At 44.7% G+C, this 7,669-nt stretch overlaps 2 pseudogenes; one reads left to right on the forward strand and one right to left on the reverse strand.

Annotated features, from left to right (window-relative positions):
- Positions 1–265: 265 nt before the first annotated feature.
- LOC114774350 (nucleoside diphosphate-linked moiety X motif 13-like) lies at positions 266–2,163 on the forward strand (annotated as a pseudogene).
- LOC114774349 (dnaJ homolog subfamily C member 9-like) lies at positions 2,024–4,807 on the reverse strand (annotated as a pseudogene).
- Between the last annotated feature and the right edge of the window lie 2,862 nt (positions 4,808–7,669).

Consider the following 7,669-nt stretch of genomic DNA (forward strand, 5'->3'; position numbering starts at 1 on the left):
ACGATGAGGCGTGCAGCGCGGGCGCTGCGTGCCGGGCGTTTATTTCTCTACCACAAACTGCGCCCCCTGCTGATGAGGGCGGAGGGTGGGAGACACCGACCTCTGGACATGAAGACCACAGGTGGGAACACGAACATGAGTATCATCAGTCAGGGTTAAAGTAATATTAGTCGAGGTGTGTGTGCAGATGTGGAAGCACTTCTGGAGAAGCTCGGCAACAGAAGGAACGTGTAAGAGAATCGGTTCTTGTGGGCTGCACAGAGACGTGGGTGCCTCAGTTCTGTCTGGACGTGGGTAAGGAACCGAGCAGGAACGTGCGTGTGTGTGGTTCACGTGCGATTGTGAACAGCGTCTGCACGTCCTGCTGCAGGGACTCTGGAGAAGTGTGCGGTGGAGCGGCTGTGCGGAGGGGAGTTTGTTGACCTCAGGAAGGCTTTCTTTCTGCTCCGGGGCCACGACGTTCCACACATGGCTCGGGTAGATCACGCTCTCCTTACACTCTGATGCATCCCGTGTGATTAAGTGAGTGACCTTTCTGCGTGGCTCCTCCCAGGGTCGGGCGCTGCTCCACTGGCACCAGACGCACGGCTTCTGCAGCGCCTCGGGGGAACCCACGGTCAGAACCAGGCGGGGCAGTCAGCGCGTATGCCAGGGCAGTGGCCACACCTACTACCCACAGGTTAGCGGACTGAAAAGGTGGCGCACGGACGAATGCGAAAGGCCGATGCGGTGCGTTTGTTTCCTGCAGATGGCTCCCGTCCTGATCGTGCTGGTGTCTGACGGCAGCAGGTGCTTGTTGGGGAGACAGGCGGCTTTCCCCCGGGATATGTACAGTGCCCTGGCTGGATTCTGCGACATGGGTGCGTCCCGCTTTACACCTGCTTCATTTGATCTGCGTCACATGAATTGAAGATCCCCTGACATTAATATAGACTTTTCCTTTCATATCGGCCTTAGTGGTCCCCTAATACCTACTGTAGGGGCAGCTGGTGGCCTAGCGGTTAAGGAAGCGGCCCCGTAATCAGAAGGTTGCCAGTTCGAGTCCCAATCCGCCAAGGTGCCACTGAGCAAAGCACCGTCCCCACACACTGCTCCCCGGGCGCCTGTCATGGCCACCCACTGCTCACTCAGGATGATGGGTTAAATGCAGAGGACAAATTTCACTGTGTGCACCGTGCTGTGCATCACAAGTGACAATCACTTCACTTTTCACTTTAGAAGTCTGTTTTACGAAATTCAGACTTGGTGCAGAATTACAGCCAGTCACACAATGAGAGTTCCCCAGGACGTGCCGTTTCAGTTTCAGTCATCAACACTATTCACAAACACCAATGTTTGCCGCAGACAGTGAAGTCGTCTCCCGCGTTTATAAATAAAATAAAAAATCAAATGAACCCACTGGTTCTTCAGAGGCTCATAAAGGGAATTTTTCATGATTGGGGACCTTCATCCAGCTGCCGGTGGTGTTATAGGTGAGACGATGGAGGAGACCCTGCGGAGGGAGGTGGCTGAGGAGGTGGGGGCTGGAGGTGGAGACGTTCCAGTTCGCGTCCACCCAGCACTGGCCTTATCCTCAGAGTTCATTCATGCTGGCGTGCCACGCTACTGTAAACCCACAGCGATGCCAGGTGGTGCAGGAGGTCCTCACTGCGTCTGTTTCAGGCACCTGAGCTCCGGTAATAAACGGTGGTCTGCTCCCAGGTCAGTGTGGATAAAGTGGAGCTGGAGGACGCCCGGTGGTTCACGCTGGAGGAGATCCAGGAGGCTCTACGCAGGGCGAGTGCCCCCAGGCTCCTGGTGGAGGTCCCCCAGTCTTCTGGCTCCCACCCAGCTTCACTATCGCCCATCAGCTGGTGCAGGAGTGGGTCCGACAGCAGACAGCAGGGGTCTGAGTTCCAGATCAACACCTGGTAAAACCGGTCCCAGTTCAGACTGCAGTGACTGACCTTGGACCAGCTTGTGTCTCAGGGTGCTTTCTACCACATACTACCTCAGCGAAATTAAACAACTGCAACCTGACAAATGTTCAACTTTATTAAATCCAAGTGGATTCATAATTTCAATAAACTCATGATCACAATTTCACAAAACCAGAGGTCTATAGTGCATTTAAGAGCAGATAAAAGTGAAGAAACGTGTAAAACAAATACTAAAAAAAAAAAAGTGATATAATCCAAAACCAATCTGGACAAAGCACCAGTGGAGTCCACGTGGCCTTCACGCGACCTGCAGAAGTCAACGTGCCTCCGTCACAACAGACTCACTTCTTCCCTTTCTTTTTGGCCGAACTCCTTCCGCCAGGACTACAGTACTTGGCCTCCAGGTTGGCGAGGAGGGAGTTGAATCCCTGCTCATGACACTTCTGCCTTTGCTGAAAAGACAAACAGGCAAAAATATTTAGAGGCTAAAAAGTACACTTTGTGGAGTAAAGCTGTGGGGGGGTTGGACAGGATTCAACTTCGAAGGTCCCTGACATGAAAACGTCACTTTGCGAGATTATTTAACATTAATACGAGCCTGTCTGTGGTCCTGCAGTGGCCAGAAATGGCGGGTAGGCGTAAAAGAGAGCTTGGCCATCCTGCTTCGCCTTTCAGAGAGTGGCAGCTCAGACGGTGGGCTCTGGAATTTGTCTCATTATGTCTTCGTGAGGGGATTTTTTTTTTCGGGAAAACTACTTCCTGTCTGCGACAAACATTGTGGTTGGTGAACGGTGTTGATGACAATGGTGTTAATTTCGGCGAATGCCCCCTTACTTCTATAGGCCCCTCTCTAGTTTTTAAAACTGTAGACACAGAAACGGCGCGTCCTGCGGAAACCTCATTGTGAGACTGGATCGAAATTGGCTGTAATTCTGCACCATGGCTGACTTTCGGAAAGAGACTTCAGATACAGTATTAGGGGACCAATAAGACCGATATAAAAGCAAACCATGTCAGGGGACCTTCAACTTCATCCACAGTATTTTACAAGACCACTTCACATTCGAGACCATGTGCTAAAACCAGGAGGAGAAACTATGCAGTAAGTCGTGTTGTATATGGATCCGGGCAAAAAATAAATAAATAAATATATATGTATATATAAAAGACTTTTGATGGGAAAGATGCAGATAAGTGAAAGTGATGTGATTGTCACTGTGATACACACAGTGAAATTTGTCTTGCTGCTGTGTATCACAATGACAATCACTTCACTTTCACTTATCTGCAGCGGAATTCGAACCGGCAACCTTCGATTATGGGGCCGCTTCCTTAGCCGCTAGGCCACCACTGCCCCCAGCTCTTGTTATGAGAATTGCCGTTAGAAACAGCGGTAGATTCGGAATGCGGTGGTTCCTAGTAAATCTTCGGTCTTCTGGCTTCGGTCTTTGCGGTGCTACATGAATAAAAGCAGCCACCCATTTCTACGCTGTCACCTTTTGTTGCTGCTACTTGACTGGAGACCTCTAGGCCAGTTGTACCTTGATCAGAGCACTTAGGCTCTCCTCGCTGCTTACTCCCAGGTCCTTCTTGCATCTCCTCCGCCTCTTTCCTCTCTTTCTCGGCCTGATCACACAACACAGACGGACATTACCACACAGAGTAAAGCGGGGGGGAGTGGGGTTTAAGTATCAGTGGAGTAAGGTAACAGTACCTTGCGCTTGCGGTGGTTCCTCTTCTTGGTGCTCTCGTGGGTGAAGGCTCTGTATGCGGGCAACTGCTTGTCATCGATGAGGCCCTGGATGACCCCCCTGATTCGCCGCCTCATCGTTCCCCCTCAGAGAAGAGTGCCGATTCCACGATGCGGCCCATGTCCCCCGCATGCTGCAGGTACAAGCGAGTCAGGGTCCTGTTTCTCCTCCTCCGTCCCCTTATACTTCTTCTCAAAGTCCACAATGTCCTGGAGTGTGATCTGTCAGGTGACCATGCAATGGAGAGCAGTTCATTTAAGTCATGGTTCCATCACTGTGGACCTTTAAAGAACCCACAATCCTGTGGATTCTTACCTTGGGGAACAGCAATCTCCAGTAATCCTCCCAGTTACGCTCCTGTTTTACGTTGTCAGACTGCTCATCCACGACCCCCCTGCTCATCATAGATGGATCTCTGCTCCTGGTCCTTCAGAACTTCATACACTTTACCAAGAACCTGCAACCCCAAGGGTCCTTATAAAACACAAACAGGCAGGATGTCATTACATGTTTTAACATGGCAAGGTCAATTCTACCTGGAACTTCTCAGTGGCCTGGGTGTCCCCTGCGGCCCGGTCTGGGTGGACCAACAAGGACATCTTGTAGTAACCGCGGCGGAGATCAGAGTCCGAGGCATCTTTAGAAAGGCCAAGAACTTCATACAGGTTTGAGGTGTTGAAGAGCAGCATACATCTTTCCAATAAACCCATAACTGGTCCTGTAAGAAAACCCACATCAAAGCAATTACTGGTCATGTCACTAATGCCACATCAAAACAACTAGTTCTGTTACTAAACCCACATCAGCGCTAATACTGGTCTTGTTACTAAAACCCACATCAGAGCTAATACTGGTCGTGGTACTAAACCCACATCAGCGCTAATACTGGTCGTGGTACTAAACCCACATCAGAGCTAATACTGGTACCGGTGCAAAATGGTCCAGTGATACCACTGATCACAACAAGTTCGTACAAAGTCTCGTTTAAAATCGAATAAAAACAGATAACCACACCACTCACTCGGAGTTTGATATGTTCTTGGTAAATATAGCTCGTTTCACTCAACGCTGCCCCGCAGCCGGGAGACTAGTAAAAATTTGGCGCGTTTAATAGTGACGTCACAAAAGCGCGCCAGGATGAGTCTTTTTTTTCTACTCGCCAATACGTCACTTGAGCTTTGACTTTGGACTTTGATTTAACAAACGGAAAAAGTAGAAATAACATTAATAAAATTGCCTGTGTTCTGCACACATGTATTGGGTGTTACTAATTTCATAGCAATGAAGCCAATATAAAAATTCATATTTTTTATTTAATCCATTTTTACGTTTACCAGCTGGGTATCCGAAACCCAAAGTTGTGCGTTCGCATCCCGGAACTGGCGACCTGATGGTTCAATCTTGAGACATTCTTGCATGTTTTAATGTATATTAATTGTACCCTCTTTGGTATGAAACTGCAGTTGTCATTAAAATTCTGCTCCATAAATAAATGTTGATTTAACTTTTTAATTTATGTCGATAGTGAGAGTGTGAAATCAGGATGTTTCGTACACACACCCAAACCAGAGTACATTTACGTCTTTATAATCATTCTTACACACACAAAGACACACGTATGTATATTTATATATACATACATACATATATATATATATATACATACATACATACATACATATATATATATATATATACATACATACATATATATATATATACATACATACATACATATATATATATATGCTTTACAAAAAGCTTAGTTATTTAAATGAAAAGGTACACATTTTCACACCTGAATAAAATTTGAAACTATAGAGATTAATTGTATGAATAGGTATCAGAGAGCCACGGATAAAAAGATGTTTCAGAAACATTATTGCAAAGATTAAGACTGCCTTCAGGAAGGTTTGCCAAAAATTTAAGGAATGGCAAGACATGTTCATTCTTTTTGTTTTAAAGAGACTCAAGATGATGCGGTTCCTCTTTGGATACCAACAGAGGTCGAACGCCTTTAATAAGATGGGTCAGATAGACGATGGAAAAGATTAAGATTGTCTTATGCAAGATATTCGCAAAAAATCAAGGAATGGGGAAAAAACTTAATAGATTTCCTCTTTTGTGATGACGATGATAATGCCGTGTATCGATGTCCAGTGAACCATGTCTTTTATTGCAAATACCCAGACATATAGCATAGTGATTAAAACTAGGTAACATATATTTGTACATATTACTGTATAATGGGATGTTTTGATTAAGCATAATAATAATAATAATAGCACATCAGAAGGAAATACGACAAATCATTGCGTTGACAGAAGAAAAAATTCCTGGAAGAAAAATAGTAAACAATCAACGGCCTCATTAATTGAAGAAATACCTAAAAAATTCGAGTAGGACTTCAGCCGAAAACAGTCCATCAGACATAGTATTGAATGGTACTCTAGAAACCATACATGAAGACCATGAAAGTCGAGAAGACAGAGCAAGGGAGACAAATGCCAGCACTCATATGTCTGGAGACATTAAACACAAATGGTCATGAGCAAAGATCTCAATCAACATTGCAAGAACATGCAAAATTCGAATACTACATTCTGAAGCTACCGACGTGATCCACACACATATATCACAGGATCCAGTGTCTCACGTTGAGTAAAAAAAACGTATGAATCACTAGTGACAGGTAGGTATGAGACCTAGTGTGTGTGTGTGTGCTCGTGCGCACACACACACAGTGGGCAAAAAAGTATTTAGTCAGCCACCAATTGTGCAAGTTCTACCACTTAAAAAGATGATAAGAAAAGCTGATAAGAAGTCCTTATCAGCTTTTCCAAGATCTTTACAATAATTCTTACAGGCTCAGTTGTGTGTCGTCATAACACTAAGGTAAGAGATGCGTGAATCGAGTTTGCAATTATACACAAGAAATTTATGCTTATTTACATATATATTTGAAAATACATGTATATATATATAATGTATATATACATATATATGTGTGTATATATACATATATATGTGTATATATACATATATATATAATTACATATGTGTGTGTGTGTGTGTGAGTAAGTGTATATATGTGTGTGTGTGTGTGTGTGCGTGTGCGTGTGCAAAAAAGTATTTAGTCAGCCACCAATTGGTGCAAGTTCTACCACTTAAAAAGATGAGAGAGGCCTGTAATTTTCATCATAGGTATACCTCAACTATGTGAGACAAAATGAGAAAAAAATTCCAGAAAAATCAACATCCTCTGATTTTCAAAGAATTTATTTGCAAATTATGGTGGAAAATTAGTATTTGGTCACTAACAAAGTTCATCTAAATACTTTGTTATATACCATTTGTTGGCAATGACGGAGGTCAAACGTTTTCTGTAAGTCTTCACAAGGTTTCACGCACTGTTGCTGGTATTTTGGCCCATTCTTTCATGCAGATCTCCTCTAGAGCAGTGATGTAACACAGACTTTCAACTCCCTCCAAAGATTTTCTATGTTGTTGAAAGCGTGGACTGGCTAGGCCACTCCAGAACCTTGAAATGCTTTTTACGAAGCCACTCCTTCGATTTTTTGTTTGGGATCATTCATGCTGAATGACCCAGCCACGTTTCATCTTCAATGCCCTTGCTGATGGAAGGAGGTTTTCACTCAAAATCTCACAATACATGGCCCCATTCATTCTTTCCTTTACACGGATCAGTCGTCCAGGTCCCTTTGCAGAAAAACCACCCCCAAAGCATGATGTTTCCACCCCCATGCTTCACAGTAGGTATGGTGTTCTTTGGATGCAACTCAGCAATCTTTCTTCTCCAAACACGACAAGTAGAGTTTTTACTCTACTCTACAAAAAGTTAATGAGTTCAAACAGGTGCCATTAATACAGGTCAATGAATGGAGTGCAGGACAGAGGAGCCTTATACAGAAGAAGTTTTAGGTCTGGTGAGAGTCAGAAATCTTGCTTGTTGTTAGTGACCAAATACTAATTTTCCAC

The sequence above is a fragment of the Denticeps clupeoides genome, unplaced genomic scaffold (genome assembly GCF_900700375.1).
Source record: "Denticeps clupeoides unplaced genomic scaffold, fDenClu1.1, whole genome shotgun sequence".
NCBI lineage: Eukaryota > Metazoa > Chordata > Actinopteri > Clupeiformes > Denticipitidae > Denticeps > Denticeps clupeoides.